The 22,911-nt window shown below is 43.2% G+C and overlaps 1 pseudogene; it reads right to left on the bottom strand.

The window, feature by feature from the left end:
• Window positions 1-19,565: 19,565 nt before the first annotated feature.
• LOC109870011 (serine/threonine-protein phosphatase CPPED1-like) overlaps window positions 19,566-22,911 on the bottom strand; it is a 53,493-nt pseudogene continuing 50,147 nt past the window's right edge.

The following is a 22,911-nucleotide window of genomic DNA, read 5'->3' as shown; positions in this document are numbered from 1 at the left end:
TCCGATCTAGAGCCATGCATACTGTGAGACCTACAGAGAAGGATATTCTCAGAACAGTCAGTTTGTTTCACCTTCCCCATAAAATATGGGTAAGTAGCTGTGAAGCACTTCCACTTACCAACACAGAAAGAGATAGTTCCTTTCTCTTGTTGTTCTTAAAGTGAAGTGGCCACAGAGAAGAAACTTAGGCAGGTGGTGAGGCTTAAACCATGCTTGTGGAATACCTCAATGGAACACAGGCATCAATGTTTCAATAGGTTAATCTCCATGGTGCAGTCAAACATATGATCCTCCAGGGTAAACAAACTATCTGCTGCCTGGCTGTGCCCTAAAAGTCTGTTACATCACTGTCATTGTGGGTCCCTTCTAGCAGGAGATCCTTCTCTAGCACAACATCACTGTCATTGTGGGTCCCTTCTAGCAGGAGATCCTTCTCTAGCACGACATCGCTGTCATTGTGGGTCCCTTCTAGCAGGAGATCCTTCTCTAGCACGACATCACTGTCATTGTGGGTCCCTTCTAGCAGGAGATCCTTCTCTAGCACGACATCACTGTCATTGTGGGTCCCTTCTAGCAGGAGATCTTCTCTAGCACGGTATCACTGAACTTCAGTCAACTTCAGTCAGCAGTTAACCTGGAAACTAAATGGAATATCACTCCATTTCATCACTGTTCAGTGTTGATTCCAGGTCATACAGCAGCAGGCAATGTAAGCAATGTGTACAGAAAGCATACAGTATGTAAAGTAAGAGAAGTCATGCCCTGTTCCAGAATGGCCTTTAGAGAGCACTAGAGCACTGTTTTACTGTTGCTCAATCTCCATAGTTCTCTATTCTACTGCTTTGTTCCGCGATGTACTGTAGAACTCATCTAATGTTTACAGTCTGAACTTCTCTAAAAACCCTTTTCCTGTTCTGAGGATGTATTCAAGTGTGTAATGTCAAACATGACGACACTTGATGAGGGTTTGATGAGAGCAAAAAGTGATTAGGATTAAAGAGACAGAAAGACTAGGGGAAACTAGGCAGCTGCTCACATCTTGATTATGTTTCCCTTCCTGTTTCATGAAGTGGGATCAAATGATCCATAAACATGCTACTTATGACTGCATAGGTCCCCAGGTCCCAGGGGATGTGATAGATGCAAATGGATGTCATAGATGCATCTATCACATCCATTTTCCACTCATATTTATCTCCCTATAGGATGAGTAAAAAAAATACTATTTGTCAGCTCGTACCTTGCAGTTTCCGGACATCATTACTGGTTGTGTGGCAGTGTAAATGACACGGGAACAGCTTAAAATGTAAGGCACGCAGGCTGGAGGGGGAAGTAAGATGATATTTAATGATGACTAGAGAGAGGGGGGAAGAGAGAGAGACAGAGAGATGAAGTAAACAGCAGCAGCTCTCCCCTCCAACCCTTATTAGGAAGGTCGCAGCTGTGGGAGGCGGCTAAAACGAGTGTCTACTGCTCTACAAGTCTGATAACTGTATGGCCTTCAGAACTGGCTAGTTTTTATAGGGCATTTTACATGATTTCTTCCACATATGACTGGAAGACATCTAAAACCCTATCTCCTATATAGTGCACTACTTTTGACCGGGATTGATAGGTCTCTGGTCAAACAGTGCCCTATATAGGGAATAGCGTACCATTTTGAGGACTGTTACAACTGTATTGCCTCCAGATCTGTCTAGTTATTATAAGGCATTATGGCTAATGCCTGGGGAATATTTAGGTTTCTTCATGTATAGTACCTGTGAAGAAATGGATCATCGGATGTCATTTCTATGAGAGCAACAGAGAAGGAGAGATGTGTATGTCTTGAATAGCAGAGCATTGTTATATAAAGGAACCAAAATATACTGGGCTACTTACAGTAGATGTTTCATGTAGAGAGACAGAGAGAGAGAGAGAGTGAGAGCTAAAAAAGAAAAATAGGACAGAAGATTTAGACTTTTCAAGCAGCCCACTTTTTCAGGGCACAGTGACATACAGTATCAAGCACATTGACTCTCCCTCTCTGATTCAACAATGGTAGCCTACAAACCAAAAACAAGTCCCTATAATTCATTCATTGAGCTTATTACTTTCTCTGTACACTAAAATATAGATGAGGAGAAAAGCATATTGGCAGAGTTAGGCTGCTCAAACAAGTCAGGCAGCCTGAGAGTAGCTGCTGGGAAACAATGATACAATCCAAGTTAATTTCTTTGTTTATGTAAACAGGAGCTGATTACCAAAAAATATATATACTTACTTTTCAAGGGCTACCATTTGCACATATACAGTACCAGTCAAAAGTTTGGACACACGTACTCATTCAAGGGTTTTTCTTTATTCTTACCATTTTCTACATTGTAGAATAATAGTGAAGACATCAAAACGATGAAATAACACAAATGGCATCATATAGTAAGCAAAAAACGTGTTAAACTAAACAAAATATATTTTATATTTGAGATTCTTCAATGTAGCCACCCTTTGCCTTTGCCTTGATGACAGCTTTGCACACTCTTGGCATTCTCTCAACCAGCTTCATGAGATCACCTGGAATGCATTTCAATTAACAGGTGTGCCTTGTTAAAAGTTAATCAGTTGTGTTGTGACATGGTCAGGGTGGTATACAGAAGATAGCCCTATTTGGTAAAATACCAAGTCCATATTGTAATGAAACAGCAGGTAGCAGGTCTCGAACCCTCGACCTTCTAGCCCGAGGTCCGGCGCGCTATCGACTGTGCCGCAAAAGCATGCTCGCTCCGCTCTTATAAACCCAGGGTTGTTACACTACTCCCTCCTTTCCATCATTACTTTAAAACATGAAGGTCAGTCAGAGTGATGGAGTGCTACATCAGATGACCTGGCCTACAGGACCGCAGAGTAAAGAAAAAGCAGGCAACAAGTGCTCAGCATATGTGGGAACTCCTTCAAGACGGTTGGAAAAGCATTCCAGGTGAAGCTGGTTGAGAGAATGCTAAGAGTGTGCAAAGCTGTCATCAAGGCAAAGGGTGGCTACTTTGAAGAATCTCAAATATAAAATATATTTTGTTTAGTTTAACACTTTTTTTGGTTACTACATGATTCCATATGTGTTATTTCATTGTTTTGATGTCTTTGATGAGTAGGTGTGTCCAAACTTTGACTGGTACTGTATATGCAAATAGTAGCCCTTGAATCCCTGTGACAAACTAAAATAAAACATCTTACGAAAAGAAGCATCCTCATGGTCAAGACAAATGCATGAAAACAGGAGAGAGAGAAAATGGAAAGGGAAGAGAAATGTCCATTAAACCAAATGTATGGCTTTTATAAGAGGCATGAAAAAGCTTCTCCCCTGTCACATCCAGTTTAGCAAATCTGTGTGACAGTGAATGGCAGTAAGGAGAATGAAATATGGTGTTTGGAGGCATAGAATAGGGGAGAGAAAGAAAAACCAGCCGGGAAAAAAAGAATATACATATAGTGAGTGTTGAAATACTGCAGTGATGGGACTAATCAGAAAGCATATTGTATGAATAATTCAGTAAGGCTTGCCAGATACGAGACAGAGAGACAGACAGACACACAGAGAGATGGCGAGACAGACAGAAAAAGAGACAAGAGTGGGGAGGTTTGGAGGGTGTTTGCAGTGATGGATTACAGGGGAGCCACTTTACACACTACAGTTTGTCAATGACTCCTTACAATGGGGGAGAGTGTGTGTGGTGGGGATGAGGGTGAGGCAAGACGCTCAGGGAGAGTATCAGGGAACATTTACATATTTCCACAGTCACTCTCCTCTCACGACGAATCACCCAGCTCTAGGAAAATGTTGAATGTGTGTTTCAACTTGGGTCCCTATGTCGCCTCTGTTTGGACCCATTTTATAACAAAGCTGCCTTTTGAAAATCAAACCCTATCATGTAGGAGAAGATTGAAGAGGCAGAGAACAATAGCCCTTCTGCCCCTCCTTCTCTTCTCTCTCCTTCCTTCCCCCAGATTTCCTCATTTTCTCCTTTGCCTCCTCACTTCTGCCCCATTACTCTTTGGTTTTAATAACCATCCAGAGATTCTAAAGGAGACCATACAGGGACAGAAAAATCCTCTGACGGAACTCGGAAAGAATCTCCAGAATGATGGAATCATTCCACAGCTCTGGGTTGGAACACAGAACTGACTGACTAGGGTTCCAACCCAACGCGGAAGCTCCTGCTAATATCTGTGGCATATTTTTTTGCGTAACATACTATATAAAACCCCACAACACAGCATGTTAAATCCCAGATAGCTGTCAAGCGGCTGATACACAATGAGTCAAAGGCTAAGGAGGATTTAAAACATTCCTGGGTAATTCCACTTAATCCAAACACTAACTTTACAGTATGAAGGTACATCTAATTGAAGAGGGGAGCCAGGGGTGATGTATCCAGTGTGGGAAAAGATAGTGTGATTAATTAGCATTGTTGAAGGGATTGCTTGATGAACAGTGAGAGGGATTTATTTCTAAATGTGTGCTGTACATCTTTATTGAATAGTTAACCTCATCTGTGGACTTGCGTTAAATAAGCATATTTGATTGGATTTCTGTTTTTTAATCATGCTACTATTTCTGCTTCTATTTCTGCTCGTCCAATTAGTAATATTGAGGAATTCATTGTCAGTGTCAGCATGCCAAGCACATGCATTCATGTGTAAAAACACCATAGATGGAGGAGAATGTGGGAGAATTAAAGAGACAGAGCACCATAAAGGACGACAGGTGAGACTGCCTGATTGGCTACATTACAACACAGTGTTTTTTTCACGTCTTCAACGTGAGCCGTTGCCTTCCGTCTCGTTACTCTATCTCATAACGAATACATGTGGTTTATTTCTTTCATTTTCCCCCTTCTCAATCTAATAGTATTATTTGGAATAATAATTTCCCCTTGGAGGCCTGGGGGAGACATCTTAGCGATGTGCCGCACGTCAGCTACTCTTCATTTCAGTGTTCCCCTCTGCATCTCAGCTAATGTTCCCCACAGTTTATTGCTTTCTGAAATAGCTCCATTAGTGTCAAAAGAAGCCTATAGTAATGGCATGCAGATGGGCTGACGACTCAGCAAGCTGGCCATGTGTTGAGCAGAGATGACTGACAGATTTAGAAAAAAAAACCTTGGCTACCTGTTCCGTTTCTGTGTTTTTTATTCCCCTGAGGAAGAATACAGTTAATAGAGTTTAAGAGTTCATAACTGCAAAACCAACGGCTGTAGGGCTATTGAAGCTGCAGTCTATACAAGACTGGGGAAAGTCGTGACAGTTTATTAGGCTAGTTGAAATGGCAAAGACAAGACACCCATCCAATTTCCATAAATCAGTCACAAAGAGCAAACCAGTGAAAAAGCTCAAATAAAATAAATACAATTTGTTATTGAAACTAAGTAAACAGGTGGTTGTTTGGCAAGAAAAAAGTTGTTATAACTTGCTGTTAAAAAGCCCCACTGACTTTCAAAGAGTGGGAGTCCAGTCAGTGGTGTGAAAGATGACAACGTGTTAAATGCTACTCAGCCTTCTGTTCCCAGGCCAGACGAACTGAACAAACACTGAACATTCTTCAGGCACAGAACTGTGTTGCTGAGACTTTTGGTGCAAGGTGAGTGGCAGGTCTTTATTTCAAACTCACACCCTTATCCCTTGATGCCTACTCCTGTTTATCCACAACTAGACAGCCCTTTATCCATACATATATGGGAACCTCACAAATAGTTACCTATTTTTACTACTCAGACAGGGAGCAGAAAGTGACAGTGAAAAACAGTTTACTGTGCGAAGCTCCAACGCCCCTCGGCAAATGGAATGTATTTTTTTCTGCTGCCCTTCATCCCACTCCTGAGTCTAGGAGGAGATGGGGATGATCAGGCATGTCAGAGAGGCAATGTTTACCTCACTGTGTTGTGTGTGTGTGTCAGTGTGTCATACTGTACGTGCTGCAGGGGGGCGATGACACACTGAATTACAGCTTACACGGAGGAGGCCAACAACCCACCCAGACAGATGAAGTCACAGAGTTTAAACTGCCTGTGTGTGTGTACGTATGTATGTTCTCTCCCTGTCAGTTGTGTTCATGCCCACCGGCGGCAATCAGCCCTGGAACTGCACTGTGACAATTCAGAGGAAGTAGAGGGAAGGAAATAATGGAAAACGCTAACACCTCTCCTGCTGCAACATCACTTTGGTACAGTACACTCACCAGACCGTTTATTAGGTACACCCATCTAGTACCGGGTAAACAGCATGATCATTGCACAAGTGCACTTTGTGCTGGTGACAACAAAAGGTCACTTTAAAATGTGCAGTTTTTCACACAACAGAATGCCACCGATGTCTCAAGTTTTAAGGGAGTGTGCAATTGGCATGCTGACTGCAGGAATGTCCAGCAGAGTGGTTGCCAGAGAATTGAATGTTTATTTCTCTACCATAAGCTGCTTTCAACGTTTTAGAGAATTTGGCAGTACGTCCAACCGGCCTCGCAACCACAGACCACGTGTAACCACGCCAGACCAGGACCTCCACATCCGTCTTCTTCACCTGCGGGATCGTCTGAGACCAGCCACCCTGACAGCTGAAGAAACTGTGGGTTTGCACAACCGAAGATGGTGGGCTTATGGTAATGGGCAGGCATAAGCTATAGACAACGAACACAATTGCCTTTTATCGATGTCTATTTGAAATCACAGAGATACCGTGATGAGATCCTGAGGCCCATTGTTGTGCCATTCATCTGTCGCCATCACCTCATGTTTCAGCATGATAATGCACGGCCCCATGTCGCAAGGATCTTTACACAATTCCAGGAAGCTGAAAATGTCCCAGTTCTTCCATGGCCTGCATACTCACCAGACATGTCACCACCCATTGAGCATGAAGTGGGCACGACAACACCTTTTCCCCCTCAGGAGACTGAAAAGATTTGGCATGGGTCCCCAGATCCTCAAAGTTCCACAGCTGCACCATCGAGAGCATCCTGACCGTTTGCATCACCACCTGGTATGGCAACTGCTCGGCATCTGACCATAAGGTGCTACAGAGGGTAGTGCGTACGGCCCAGTACATCACTGGGGCCAAGCTTCCTGCCATCCAGGACCTATATACTAGGTGGTGTCAGAGGATGGCCCAAAAAATTCTCTAAAGACTCCAGTCACCCTAATCATAGACTGTTCTCTCTACTATCGTACGGCAAGCGGTACTGGAGCGCCAAGTCTAGGACCAAAAGGCTCCTTAACAGCTTCTACCCCCAAGCCATAAGACTGCTGAACAATTACTTAAATGGCCACCCGGACTATTTACATTGACCCCCCCCCCCCCCATTTATTTTTACACTGCTGCTACTAGCTGTTTTATTATCTATACATAGTCACTTTACCCCACTTTACCCCTACCTACATGTACAAATTACCTCGACTAACCTGGACCCCGCACATTGACCGGTACCCCCTGTATATAGCCTCGTTATTGTTATTTTATTGCGTTACTTTATATAATTTTTTACATTTGTTTATTTGGTAAATATTTTCTTAACTCTTTCTTGAACTACATTGTTGGTTAAGGGCTTGTAAGTAAGCATTTCACGGTAAGGTTGATGTATTTGGCACCTGTGACAAATAAAGTTTGATTTGATGTTTGGGATGCTCTTGATCGACTTGAATGAATAGTGTGTTCCAGTTCCCATCAATGTCCATTGTTGCGTTTATTTTTTTGTACTGTGTACAAAAACTTAACAAAATAAAGAGCTTTTGCAGGTTCTACAAAGAGATAATAGCTGTGTCTAGGACCAAACCAGGAGGGTCACTGCTGTTTTCAGTAGCTCACGCATTAGAGGATGAGATACTATAATTTGTTATTTTAAGAGGGAAACAATGTTGCCTATCAAACTAAATCATTTAACAAAAAGGAGTTCCTTTTTCCCACTACTTAAAGATGCACTATGCAGAAATTGCTCTGGTTTTGATTCTATTAAACTAGCTAAGCATATACAGTCTTGTTGATTTGATGATGTTTACATGTTTAAGTTGAAATGGTGCTTGAATTGTCGAGGCAGTGCTCCTGTTGTCTTTGTGCTGACTTACAGTAACTTTGTGTTTCTAAATCAGTAGTTGTTTAGTAAACTGTCAAACATGAACTTGCTTGACCATGCTGCAGGTGATATAACTGTTTCTTATATGCAATATTTGTGTTGTGGACTTCACCGAACAAATGTTGCTATCCGGTTTTGTGATGAAACAAATGTATGTGTTATTGAATTGATTCCGCTACTGTGTGACTGTTGTGTTTTTGTTGTCACGGCATTATTGTATATCACGGTGGCATATGAACGAATGGGTTATAGAGCAAACAACGCAATTATGACAACATAGGTTGTAATATCCCTTTTTCACTGGCTTGGCTTGGCTTCCTCATTGATTTTACCTAGGCACCGCTACAGTTTGAAGCTTGTGTACACAACCAAAGGTAAAATATTCAAAAATGTAACTAAAGAACTGGAAGCATAGGAATAGTGCACATAGAATAGATCTACCGCTTCTTATACTTGCTCTCAATGAGAATGACAGATCTATAACTCACATTTCTATGTGCATTTGTTCGGGTCGCCCAAAAAGTTACATATTGCAGCTTTAAATCCGTAACATTAAATAATTTCAAACACTTCTCTTCTCCAGCAATGTATTGTAGCTCCTCATGCTTGAAGTGTTTTTGGTTTAGAACCTGCCGATATTCCACAAGGAATCAAATACTGTAGCTAATGTAAGATCATTCTCGTGAGATTAGTGAACAGAGGTACCACAGGATCACTTATGAGACAGAATGATTCATGTCACCCCTCCCTACTCTGTTCCTTACACTGTACCTCCTGCACTTCCCTGACAGAAGTCCACCCCGTAAGTCCCTCCCTGATCAACTTACCTTCCACCATGATGACCACAGAGATGTGAAACATGGCTGCCTTTTCATGTTGTCATGTTGCTTCCTAAAAGCTGCTGTGATGGTTTGGTCCAGTAATTCATGCGTGATGCGTTTAGGGGCTCTGGGACACAGAGACAGGGCAGGTCTGATCAATAAACAACGGCTAGCTTTCATCTTTCAAGGCAGGGCTTGCATCCCAAATAGCAACCTATTCCCTACATAGTGCACCACTTTTGATCATTAGAACTCTATGTGCCCTGGTCAAAAGAAGTACACTATGGAGGGAATAGGGTGCCATTTGGTATGCACTTAGAGATAATCCCATGGACCACTACAGAGTAGGCTCCCTGTCAACACATTAACACAGTACAAGACCTCTGTTGGGAGGGTATGGGAAGAGGAAAGTGCAAATAAAAAGCCTTGTTAATACCTGGTGCTAACATGTATCCTTTGTCCTGATCGTGCCCACATTCTGATTGTGCCCACATTTTTAGACAGGTGTAGACGATTAAAAGACTCATTGTGATCTGATTGTGATCTGATCTTACTGACCACTTCCAGCAAGGCTTGGGCGGTATACCATATATACCCACGGTATGATTAAAAAAATTATCCTGCAGTCACCTTGTGCAGATCATGTTGTTAATTTTGCCTGTTGCATTATTTGTTCATTATGGAGCCGTTCCCCAAAGCAGCTGATTGAGCCAGTCACATGGCATGTTTGTTTACAAAGAGCACACAGAGAAAACGGAAGCTTTCGCGACCAGTAGTGTAGCCAGAAATTCGTTGGTGGGTGGGCCTGCTGAAATTTGTGTGGGTCCCAAAAATATATATGGAAAAAAATTCTACACGCTTTGCCATGGGACAAAGAAAAAAAAGGTGCAGTTTTATAGCTAATCTCATGCTATTCTACACATTTTGCCATGAGGGTGCCAACATTTGGCATTTCTTAAGCTTTTAGTTTTGTGCGAATGCCTCCTTCCATCCACAGTTTCTGGTTAGCGTAGATTTTAATAGTCACAGTAAATGAGGCAGAATGAACTGTTTTGCTGCCAGCAGTGGTCAGGTGTTGGGACTGCTGTTGGCACTCTGCTGTTGGGACAGCTTTATGTAGGCCCAAACAGTTTGTGGGCACCATTTGTTACCGTTATAGTGCAATTAATGAATTGTTTAGTGTTGTGTTGTGTAGTGGCTTTGCTGGCATGCATCAAAAACAATAAAAACTGTTTTGCCCCACCAAGATTTACATGCTAAAATCGCCACTGCGTATGAGAACCTAAAAAGTAATTTTGTTTAGAAGTAATAAAAACGTGAATCTAGTCTATGTTGAATGGGTGCAGATGGCAATGGCTTGCTTACTGCTGGCAAGAGTCGCGCGCATTCGTGTGTGACGTCAGTGTGTCATGTACTGGAAAGGGGTCTATTGAATATCATTATAGAATGTGCATAAAAATGCACCCTCCAAATGCAACGCCTGCCTATGCCCACACATATTGCCTCAAGAACATTTTACATTTTTAATACCCTCAAACACCAAGTTAGGCATACCTAATTTCAAAACAGGCCATGGCAACATCACTGTCAATCATGAATGATAATTCTTCACATTTTACCAGTGAAATGTCCAAACTATGTCTACATACCATTCATTTGATCTCAATCAGTTTTATGGGAATATGCATTTAGACCTTTTTGAATGACTGTTTCCTGAGCAAATTAGAGCAGACAGCGTTAACTATAAAGCCTTCCTATATTTTCTTTCAATCAAAACACATTCTGCTTAGTTGTGTTTTTGGAATAACAGTAACGTTATGCTATAATAATTTTGTTATACGAATGAATCATTATGTGACCGTGGAAGACATTGATTCAGCACCATTGTTAGAAGTGGCTGGGTGAAGCTTTGGCAGCTCTACACCCCTGGAGTTGGTCTCATCGAACGTAAAACAGGAAGGGACACTTTTAAAACGGGATTGAATGAAGTAGCAGAAAATGTGTTGTAATGTGCAGCTAATGAATGAACATGGAGAGCCTCACAAAGTTTGACAAAATTAACTTATATCTTTCAGTCTAATATGGCTATTTACTTACTTTTGTAGCTCTTCATCAAAAGCATGTAAGTAGTTAGACATGACTGGAATTTTGCCCAAAAGGATTTGAGAAGTATGATTGGTTGAATAGGCCTATGACATTGGCCCACTTTTTGTCTTGCGCTGCGCAGAATATCAGATCTCAACAACCATTGGAGAAGAGTTTAACATCACCAGTAGGCTTAGGCTACCACATCCTTATGATATAGGGTACTGTATATATTTTAATATATGCAACATGATTGCAAAAAACAGGTCGGAATGTCTGACTGAAATACAGGACAAATCCAACTTTTTTTCTAAGTGAGTGGTGTTTGAATTTGTTGATAAAATGAGGGAAATTATTGTTTGGTTCTGGGACAAAGCGACAAAATGCTAGATTGTCCCTCACAATCCTTGACATTTGGTCACCCGACCTACAGTAACATAAATGATTGAAAATGCTTTTTTTTCATATTATAATGTTATCTAAGACCTCCATAAACATAAACACAACTAAATGACACAACCAAATGATTATATTAATTAGACTGTTAGAATGCATTGGTTCAGAACGGGATTGCTAAAATAGTTGGAGTAGAGAAACACACAATTTTGTACAACTCTGGGTCAAAATCTTACAAAGATCCAGCTAAAAAAAGGACAATATACATTACAGATGAAATAACACAATGTTCATCTTCCAGGACAAATTAGTTAGCAAAAGCAAGATAAAGGTCCATTAATGTTTCATAATGCCCCCAAATGAATATAGTTGGTTCACAGTTGGTTTTGATATTTTAACCTGCGTGTTAAGATGGCCTCTGGTGTGGATGGATAAAATCAACATCTGTGATGGGGCACACGGACCCACTCATGTTGCTGGTGTAGTCAGCATGTATTGTGGACAAGATCAGGACAAAGGACACATGCTAGCACTGGTTATAGCCTTAAACAGGGCTTCATATAACATGTTCACAATTAGGTCAAGAAGATTTAAGACATAAATAAATAAGTAATAGGGACCATCAAGTTCCCAGACAGGACAAACTGAACTGAAGAGTCTTGTTCATCCCACCCATCACCACCACTGTCAGGCCAGTTTAAATGATGCTGGGTTTTTCTTTGTGAAGAAGGAGGATGGGTCACTGAGGCCGTGCATAGACTTCCGTGGGCTGAATAATATCACTGTTAAGAACAACTACCCCCTGCCACTCATCAGCTCTGCTTTTCACCCCCTCCATGGTGCCACGGTGTTTACCAAACTCGACCTCCGGAATGCCTACCACCTTGTCCGAATGAGAGAGGGGTATGAGTGGAATACTGCGTTCAACACAACCCTGGGTCACTTTGAGTATTTGGTCTAGCCTTTTGGTCTTACTAATGCCCCTGCTGTTTTCCAGAACCTAGTCAATGACATGCAGAGGGATGTGATTGAACGCTTAGTTTTTGTCTATTTAGATTTTTTCCAAGGACCCTGAGGCTCACCAGCAACACATTCACCAAGTTCTTCAATGGCTGTTGGAGAATAAGCTTTTTGATAAAGCTGAAAAATGTGAGTTCCATGCTGCCTCAGTGTCTTTCCTGGGTTATATTATTGCACAGGGACAGTTACTTATGGACCCCACCAAGGTCATGACAGTCACAGAGTGGCCTGCGCCCTCCAACCTGAAGCAGCTACAGCGTTTCCTGGGGTTTGCACATTTTTACAGACTTTTCCTCCGCAGCTACAGCCGTCTAGTAGCACCTCGCACCACTCTCACCTCCACCTCCACTCCGTTCCACTGGAGTCCTGAGGCAGAGGAAGCATTCCTGGAACTCAAGCGTCGCTTCACCTCCTCTCCGGTCCTTACTCAGCCCGACCCAGAACTCCAGTTCATCGTGGAGGTGGACGCCTCTGACACCGGGGTAGGTGCTGTTCTGTCTCAACATTCACCCTCTGATCAGAAGGTCCACCCTTGTGCATTCTTTTCCTGTAAGCTTTCACCTGCAGAGAGGAATTTTGACATTGGAAACCGGGAACTCCTGGCAGTTAAGCTGGCTCTGGAGGAATGGCGTCCCTGGCTGGAGGGCTCTGTAACTCCCTTCATTGACTGACTATAAAAAAAACCTGTCCTACATCCAGACCACCAAACATCTCAACTCCCGCAAGCCAGGTGGGCCTTGTTCTTCGGTAGATTCAGTTTCACACTCACTTATTGCCCCGGTTCGAAGAATACCAAGCCTGATGCCCTCTCTTGCCAGTTCACCACCGACAACACGGGTACCGAGCCAGAAACCATTGTGAGTCCCGTATCCGCCAGGCTCGGCAGAACCAGCCTGACCCGGGTAATGGTCCTAGTAATGCTCTGTTTGTTTCAGATTAAGTTCGTTCTGATGTTCCTCAGTGGGGCCATTCCACCCACCTCACCTGTCACCCTGGTATGAACTGGACCCTCGCCATTCCTGCATCAGCGCTTTTGGTGGCCCACCATGGAGAGAGATGTTTGGGAGTTTGTCTTAGCATGTTAATTTGTGCCCGCAACAAAACCTCCACTAAACCCACTTCCGGTCTGCTCCGCCTTCTTCCCATACCCTGTCACATCTGCTCCTGCAACGCCCTCTACTGCTCATCCTGTGTCTCCTTGACCTGCCACCACTCCACCAGTAGTCTCTCCCTCTCTCTGTGTGTGATTGTGTGGGCGGAGACAAGTGTGCTGGAGTCAGAGCAGATCCCCACCAGCTGCAATCTGTTCCATAATCAAGACCTCTACAAATACTCCGTTCTGCCACTTCCACGCTGCCAGATCGTAATCTCTGCTCAGTCAGTCTACGCCTCTAGCTATTTGTTACTACTCCGTTTCTGTTTCCCTGCCTGACGCTGTTTTCCTCTCCACTACAGTTCTGCCCGCTCTGACTCCGGTCCCTGTCTCCAGTCCCACGTCTCCTCATCCTGCTACTCTGTCCTGGATTCCCCACTCCACTACTCTCCTGGATTCCCCTCCGGACCTGCTTACCCTGTCCCAACCCCTCTCGCTCCAGCCTCAGCCTCTGCACCTGCTTACCCTGTCCCAACCCCTCTCGCTCCAGCCTCAGCCTCTGCACCTGCTTACCCTGTCCCAACCCCTCTCGCTCCAGCCTCAGCCTCTGCACCTGCTTACCCTGTCCCAACCCCTCTCGCTCCAGCCTCAGCCTCTGCACCTGCTTACCCTGTCTCAACCCCTCTCGCTCCAGCCTCAGCCTCTGCACCTGCTTACCCTGTCTCAACCCCTCTCGCTCCAGCCTCAGCCTCAGCCTCTGCACCTGCTTACCCTGTCCCAACCCCTCTCGCTCCAGCCTCAGCCTCTGCACCTGCTTACCCTGTCTCAACCCCTCTCGCTCCAGCCTCAGCCTCCGCACCTGGTCTTCTTTGGTTACTTCATCCCCGTCTCCTTGTCCGAGTCTGCTCTTGGGTTCACCATTTCCGCTCCGCCTAATAGGTTCAGGTAAAAGCTGCTGTGGTGTTTTGGTCCAGTAATTCATGTGTGATATGTTTAGGGGGTCTGGGGCACAGAGACAGGCCAGTCCTGATCAATACAGAACACAGTACAATACCTTTACTGGGAGAAGATGGGTGGGTACACTGGGGAGGGAATGGTGCAGAAAACGTGTGTGTGTGTGTGTGTGTGTGTGTGTGTAGCAGATATGGACTGATGATCAACAATTCAGCAACATCACTTCCATAATTATTGCAATAGTTAAACTCCAATGTTTATTTATTTTTCAAAAATACAACAGAACATTAAATGGAATTGTAGTGCGAGTAAACAAACTCATTAGGGAATTATCCTGACCAAACCCCAACTTATTAATAGTAAATCAATTCACAAACCTAACACAACACGTTTTCAATGAGGTCAAGAAGAAAGGCTTGAGAAAACAAGTAGTACAGAACATCACTTTCACAGACAGGACATTGCTGTAAAGGGAACTAAAAAGTATTGTTTATCTTATTAGTCTCTTCATTGCAGAGGTCATGAGTTATTGTTGGCCCACCCAGCACCACCATCAAACCCATTCAAGGAGGACAACGGCTGTTGCCATGACGATTTGTTGAGTTGGAGGATTGGATGAGTGGGGTGAAGATAGAGCCATACAGGGAGTCGTCTCAGGGCTGTCGAGAGTCATAATATTACCACAGGAGGTTGGTTGCAACTGAATTGGGGAGGATGGACTCGTGGTAATGGCTGGAGCGAAATAAGTAGAATGATCAAGTACATCAAACACATGGTTTAATGTCATTCCATACACTCCGTTCCAGCCATTATTATGAGCCGTCCTCCCCTCACCAGCCTCCACTGACTAGTACCCCTCGTCAGTAAAGACATTCAGTGCTGCTACTAGACTAGACAAACAATATTCCCACCCAAGCAAATTCTCAGGGACAACGAACACAAGACATGGTCATTGGATTAGTTTGCATAATGAGTGTTAAAGACAGTGGCTTTGTAAGACATTAGGTTTGTTCCATGTCATGCAAGCCACCAACCACACCCACATCAATCCCACCCCAACAATGAGTATATGGTATCAGTTCTGTATGTTTGACAAGTAGTATGGAGCTACAGTTCGGAGTATTGTTTTTTCATCCTATGTCATGTATTCTCAGTGAATTGGGTGATGTGTTTTTCCCCTGTTCAGATAAATTAGTCTAAAGAACTAGTTATTTCTATAGTCAGTTTTGTTTATAAATTCAGTTTAAAAAAATGAAGCAACAGCAACTAGTCTCTTGTATGCACTGGTCCAATAATGTCCACTTCACTTTCATGCGCATATCACAGTGCAGCTGTCAACAGCGAGCAGCATCCACTTCCAGCCATCACTCACCTGCTTCTATCCATCCACTCTTCCTGCTCATCTATTCCTCCATCAGTTTCTAAAATATAATGTAGCTGTGGTGGCGAGTGGAGATGCAGACCCTGATCAGTATTCTGTTACCTTTGTAGGAGCAGCATGGAGAGCGAGCAAAGATGATACATGGTATATAAATTCATCCCTGGTATAACCAGTTCCCAGGTCAGTCTGAGTAGGCTTTGCAAGATCGCCGTCACGCAGCAGTGCCAGAGAGGAAAAGGAGGCCACTGCGTCCTGCAGACATTTTTTGGTACCCTTACCCAGTCTGTGCCTCGACACAATCCTGTCTCGGAGCTCTACAAACAATTCCTTCGACCTCATGGAATTGTTTTTGCTCTGACTTGCACTGTCTACTGTGGGACCTTATGTAGACAGGTGTGTGCTTTCCAAATCATGTCCAATCAATTGAATTTACCACAGGTGAACTCCAATCAAGTTGTAGAAACATCTCAAGGATGATCAACGGAAACAGGATGCATTTGAGCTCAATTCCAAGTCTCATAGCAAAGGGTCTGAAAACTTATGTAAATAAGGTATTTCTGTTTTTGATTTTCAATAAATGTGCAAAAATAAATGTTTGCTTTGTCATTATGGGGTATTGTGTGTAGATTGCTTTGTTTTTATTTAATTTAAAAAAGGTCTAATGTAACAAAATGTGGAAAAAGTCAAGGGGTCTGAATACTTCCCAAAAGCACTGTAAGCCTAAACTATGAGTATATCAAAATCAATCCCTTTCTTGTGCTTCTTACATTCTGGTGTCTAATGTTACGTTTTTAAAGTTGGGAGAAGTGTGTGTGTGAGAGAGAGAGAGCGAAAGTGAGCAGGTTTCAGGCAGTGTTTTTTCCTTACTGGCACACTAACCATGTTTCCATCCAACCATTTCATGCAGATTAATTACCTGAGGCATGAAAAAAAGTCACAACCGGGCTGATGAAATGACAACAGACAATGTGTTCATTCGACATGGTGGGATCTGTGTGTCGGTAAAATATACTATGCGAGAAATGGCTGTGGAAACGCCTTTATGCTCAAATATTGATATACCACTGATCAAAAATATAAACGCAACACGTGAAGTGTTGGTCCCATGTTTCATATGCACAAATAGTATTTCTCTCAAGTATTTCTGTCTGCAATAAAGATATTTTGTGGGGAAAAACTCATTCTGATTGGATGGGCCTGGCTCCCCAGTGGGTGGGCCTGCCTCCCAGTGGATGGGCCTATGCCCTCCAAGGCCCACCCATGGCTGCACCCCTGCCCAGTCATATGAAATCCATAGATTAGGGCCTAATGAATTAATTTCAATTGACTGATTTTCTTATTTGAACTGTAACTAAGTAAACTCTTTGAAATTGTTGCGTTTATATTTTTGTTCAGTATAATAACCATCAAATCGAAGAAGACATGGAGTAACTCGATGATATGTTGTGTGGTCCTCCCACTACGACTTGTTGGGAAGCATGCAGTTTATTAGGCTACATATTAAATCATTTATGATGTACTTCACAGGGTGGTGAATGTGCAAGGTGATGAGCTTGATGCTCCTTTTCAATAAATATTGAGTATGTTATTCTGGTAACATTACTGTATTTTATCTGCAAAAAGTCAGTTTGATGGAAGCACAGCTCTGGTGGGAAAATGTGCATATTGTTTTAGGCAGATGAGAATATTTGCATGAAAATCTGTCACAAATTGGATGGAAACCAAGCTACTGACATGAAGATCATTGTGCATGTACAGTATATTCCTTTCTCCCATCCAGCCAAATCACAGGTAGGCCTTAGAAAATCTGCCATTTCATGCAGTATTCTATTATAGTGAATGTAACAGCTTATTTAGAGTAGAAGTGTTGTCAAATTGTATAAATGATTGGAGACAGGCGCAGGAATACGTAATAGGGAGTTTTAATACTCCACGCAAAAATACAACATGCCATGAAAGGCACGGGGCCAAAGCCCAAAACAAACACGTATACAAAAACACAGGGATGTAACCCAAACAGAACTGCTAATAAATACATGGGACGAGACCCGTAATAACAACACACGGCACGAGACCCGTAATAACAAGTACACAATACACGCAGCACGAGCCAAAACAACAAAGCACAGGTACTTACAAGACCAACGGACATGGGAGCATTAACCGACAAAACAATGGTGAACAGAGGGCACATATGTACAATTACTAATCAGGGGGAATCGGAACCAGGTGTGCGTAATGAAATAGTTCAGTGACGCCTATAGGCCGGTGATATAAACCTCCGGAGCTGGTGCACGGAATAAGCAGCAGTACCAGGGGAATGTGTGGTGCACGGAATAAGCAGTAGTACCAGGGGAATTTGTGGTGCATGGAATAAGCCGCAGTACCAGGGGAATGTGTGGTGCATGGAATAAGCAGTAGTACCAGGGGATTTGTGGTGCATGGAATAAGCAGTAGTACCAGGGGAATTTGTGGTGCATGGAATAAGCAGTAGTACCAGGGGATTTGTGGTGCACGGAATAAGCAGCAGTACCAGGGGAATTTGTGGTGCATGGAGTAAGCAGTAGTACCAGGGGAATTTGGTGCATGGAATAATCAGAAGTACCAGGGGAATTTGTGACAAGTGTGAACGTCACTAGGCAGGTTTCCATTGACCCCATTGACCCAGTTTTATTCTATAAAAACAATGCCGCAAAAAAAAATCATTGGACATGTGTAATGGAAACGGCAGATAAAGGATAGATTTTCTAAAGATCTACAACATTTGTTTAGCTTTTGACATGGGTGGATTTTTCTTGTGTCGAACTTTCTTTACTGCGACAAATGATGATGGAAATTGCCGAATCACTTTGAAGGTAGGACTGCGCGGGGCACGTGATGTCACCGGTCACAATAAAGATCCACTCCATAATTCATTCTAAATGCCTACATCTTTTCACTATAAAATGGTGTTTTCTTTGCAGGACAAGGATTGTCTTGACTTTCAAGAATGCTTGAGTTGCTTCGCCTTGCTTTTCTGGTTGGCTGGCAAGTTTCACCATTGCACAGACCCTGAAAATATCTTGGCACATTATTATTATTAGAATATGGCAAATATTAGTCAATTATTCCATTCTATCCATGCTGGCTTTCACGGGCTACCTGAGACATGAAACCTGAGGTGGGAGGGGTTATACAGGCTGTCTCCAATTTATTAATGCGCAATTTGCCTAAATGGGTAATGAAACACTTCAACCACTAAATTTTTATTCGACAGTGTAGTTTTTTTGGGGGGGGGGTGACATTATTAAGTTTAATCGACAGAAGATAGTTAAATGGAAACGCACCCTAGCAAATGTCGCAGTTATTTTCAATGCAATACTACTCGGTATTGTGATACTTGGCCTATGTCGTTTCGTTAGTAAAATGTTTGTATCGTGACAACACTATTTTTCTATACTTTAGAGTGACTTGGCCATGAAGCAAGTTTTTTCTCTCTGGAGTAAAGTGAAATCCATTCTGCGACTGATGACCTTGTACAATACAATGGGCCAGTGCTTATTCACAGTAGGTCTTAAGACTTCTCAGACTTTATCTCCACTTTCTGGAGTTCTGGTCCTCAGCCTGTAGTCACAGTCAGAGTCGCAGTGCTGATCTAGGACCAGTTTTGCTGATCAGGGGGACCTGATCCTAGATTAGCACTCCTATTCTGAGATGCATTATGAATTGGGCCCTGGTGTTTTATGGTCCGGAGTGTGTCCTCTCTTCTGATTGGCTCAGACCTGCAGTGGTTTCCTGAGGTCCTCGCCCATGCCCCGCCCACTGAGCTGCTCCAGGCTGTGGTAGCGATGGTTGATGTGGTCGGCGGTCACTACCACCACCCTGGCAGCCTATAGCGGAGCTCACCAGCATGTCCAGGCCATTTTGCCCCCCCCGCGCTTTATGGTAGTAGTGGCCTGAGAATACCACCTTCACTCCTACACAGCACAACACACAGAGAGAGAGAGTGTGAGGAGAAGAAGGGTTATCATTGACAGTATCAATGAATCATTTATTAGCATTGATTAACCTTAGGCGACATGGTGTCTGGCGGGTGTCTATTTCTGTTGGTGTGGTTGGAGAAAAGCCTGTTCTCTTCCTCCCTACAGCTCCAGTCTGCATCCTGTCTACATGCATATGCAGAGCTAAATGTAACATATGCAAATTATCCCTGATAAGGGTATCTACTCTGCATATAATAGCAATATATTAATATTAGCTCAATATAATTGCATAATGAGATCATTGGCTATGCCGTATCTGTCAGATAGACTGCAAATGAATGCCTGAGAAAGTAAAGAGGGAGGGAGAGGGGAGTCTGAGAGAGCGAGAGAAAGAAAGAGGGATGGAGAGGGGAGTCTGAGAGAGCGAGAGAAAGAAAGAGGGAGGGAGAGAGGAGTCTGAGAGAGCGAGAGAAAGAAAGAGGGAGGGAGAGAGGAGTCTGAGAGAGCGAGAGAAAGAAAGAGGGAGGGAGAGGGGAGTCTGAGAGAGCGAGAGAAAGAAAGAGGGAGGGAGAGGGGAGTCTGAGAGAGCGAGAGAAAGAAAGAGGGAGGGAGAGGGGAGTCTGAGAGAGCGAGAGAAAGAAAGAGGGAGGGAGAGGGGAGTCAGAGAGAGCGAGAGAAAGAAAGAGGGAGGGAAAGGGGAGTCAGAGAGCGAGAGAAAGAAAGAGGGAGGGAGAGGGGAGTCAGAGAGCGAGAGAAAGAAAGAGGGAGGGAGAGGGGAGTCAGAGAGCGAGAGAAAGAAAGAGCGAGAGCAAACAGAGAAAGTGAACTCATTTTTATAATATTTTTGGAAAAATTTAGAAACTTTTACTCGGGGCTAAGTTTTTCTTTTCAATTTATTTTCCATCACAGTCGTCATCGTCATTATTGAAATGATTGCTATCGCTTCCCCTGAAGCGGTGTTTCTGCAGCGCTCTGTTTCTGCAGCAAAATAGAAGGCAGTGAACTGATTGCAAACTCACACTGGTTGGCCAAGCAAGCCCCAGTCTGAATAAGAAGCGTAAATGAGTTCTTCACTTTTTTGTAGAGGTGTGGGCGTGTGTGTGTGTGTGTGCGTGCTCTACTGTGAGTTCAATCCAGGTTTTGGCAGACAGAGGAAGTAAGATGTTCCATTTCTAACAGTAGAGCAGTAGCTAGACTTCTTCTCACTTGCTGCCATTCCTCTGAAGTAATACACCGTAAACACAACAAATGCCAAGGATATAATGAAAACGGGCAGAAGCTGGCAACAAAGAACCTCAATTCCGGTCTACAGTATAAATGAAGACATCACCCATGTCCTGGAAATCGATCTGTAACACTAAAATAACATCCAGAAAACCCCAGAGTTGCTTCCCAAGAACAGCCTTTGTTTTCTGGTCAGGAACATTCAGATTCTACAGACATTTGTCCTGCACAGTGCATATCACCAAAAACACCCTGGGGATTATCACAGAGAATAAAAGTATAAATGATGTAAATAGCAAAACAGTGGGTGCATACACTGCACCATTGAATAATTAATCGAACATTGATGAAAATTGATGATTAACATCTTATTTTTGCATTCTAAGTTCATTTGCAATCAAAACCCAGAGGCTATGGTTCTATCATACAGTTATGCCAATGCACCCCTCTGTTTTCCTGTGGTACCCCACAGAACAGTCATTTAGGATACTACGGCAGCTCACACAGAGGGTCTGCCAACTAAGGTGTGTGTGTGTGTGTGTGTGTGTGTGTATACTGCCAATACTGCAGTCCTCTAACAGTCCAACAGAATTACAATTAGACAAGCCTTCCAAACCTTAACAGAGAGAAACCGAAAACAACAGAGGGTGACGTTTGATCTAGATTTTAATCACTAGGGTGAATCATACTGTAATTACATGGGGGGGAAACATTCTCAAAGTTGAACATCACTCATCAACATATCAACCAGCACGCAAGTACTGTACTGTATGCATTTCTCAACCTTTCTGCACCCCTAATAGATTAAGAAAATGCAAATGACAGCAACATGACGTAAGCATCAGAGAAATAAAAGAAAGTTATTATCAGGAGGAATAATACGTGAATCAGCTAGACGAAAGAAGAAAAACATCGATGTACTTTTTAAACCAGTATAGTTTCCTCTGAGGACCGTCTCAGTAGAGCTGAATCCAGAAGACTGTCGTAATTAAACACATCAGAAAGAGAGGGAAGAGGGGAGGGTGAGAGAGAGAGCTAGGAAGGAGGGAGAGGGAGGGAGAGAGAGCTAGGAAGGAGGGAGAGGGAGGGAGGGAGAGAGAGCTAGGAAGGAGAAAGAGGGAGTGAGAGAGAGCGCAAGGAAGGAGGGAGCGAGAGGGAGGGAGAGAGAGCTAAGAAGGAGAGAGAGTGAGGGGGAGGGAGAAAGATGGAGAGGTAGGAAGGAGGGAGGGAGAGATAGCGAGAGAGAGGGAAGAGATGGGGAGATAGAGAGAGAGAGAAAGCTAGGAAAGGCAGTGCAGTAAGCTATTAATGACAGCAGGCAACCAGCCAGCCCAGTCTGAATCAGCTATACATCTCTCTCTTTCTACATCTCTCTCTCTTTCTACATCTCTCTCTTTCTACATCTCTCTCTTTCTACATCTCTCTCTCTTTCTACCTCTCTCTTCTTTTGCGTGAAAGATGTTTCACATTGTGATGTCCTACCTTGAGTGAGACAGAACCAGTTCAGAATGTTCAGATAGAAATGTATTGTAAACATTATTTGTAGTTCATTGTTGTTGAGAATAGGGAGTCGTAAGAGCTCTATTAGTATGTTTTCTATTTTCAGTTGGCACAGCAGGACAGGAACTGTGCCTAACCTGCCGAATGCTTGAAGGGTCTCACGATCTGAGGGTTTGGCTGTCACAAACCTTACACAACCATCCTATCATAGTCTGGAACACTGGAGTTAAGAAAACTCTATGTACCCTAAAATAAAAATCTATTCATGTTACAATAGAATTATCCTAAATTAATTTGAATATATCAGCTTTACACTGTCATGTAAAGAGCTCATAAACAAAAATGATTAGAATGAATTATTATGCATAAAAGTATCCATG

The sequence above is a fragment of the Oncorhynchus kisutch genome, linkage group LG25 (genome assembly GCF_002021735.2).
Source record: "Oncorhynchus kisutch isolate 150728-3 linkage group LG25, Okis_V2, whole genome shotgun sequence".
NCBI lineage: Eukaryota > Metazoa > Chordata > Actinopteri > Salmoniformes > Salmonidae > Oncorhynchus > Oncorhynchus kisutch.
This window is presented reverse-complemented; position numbering and strand designations above follow the sequence as displayed.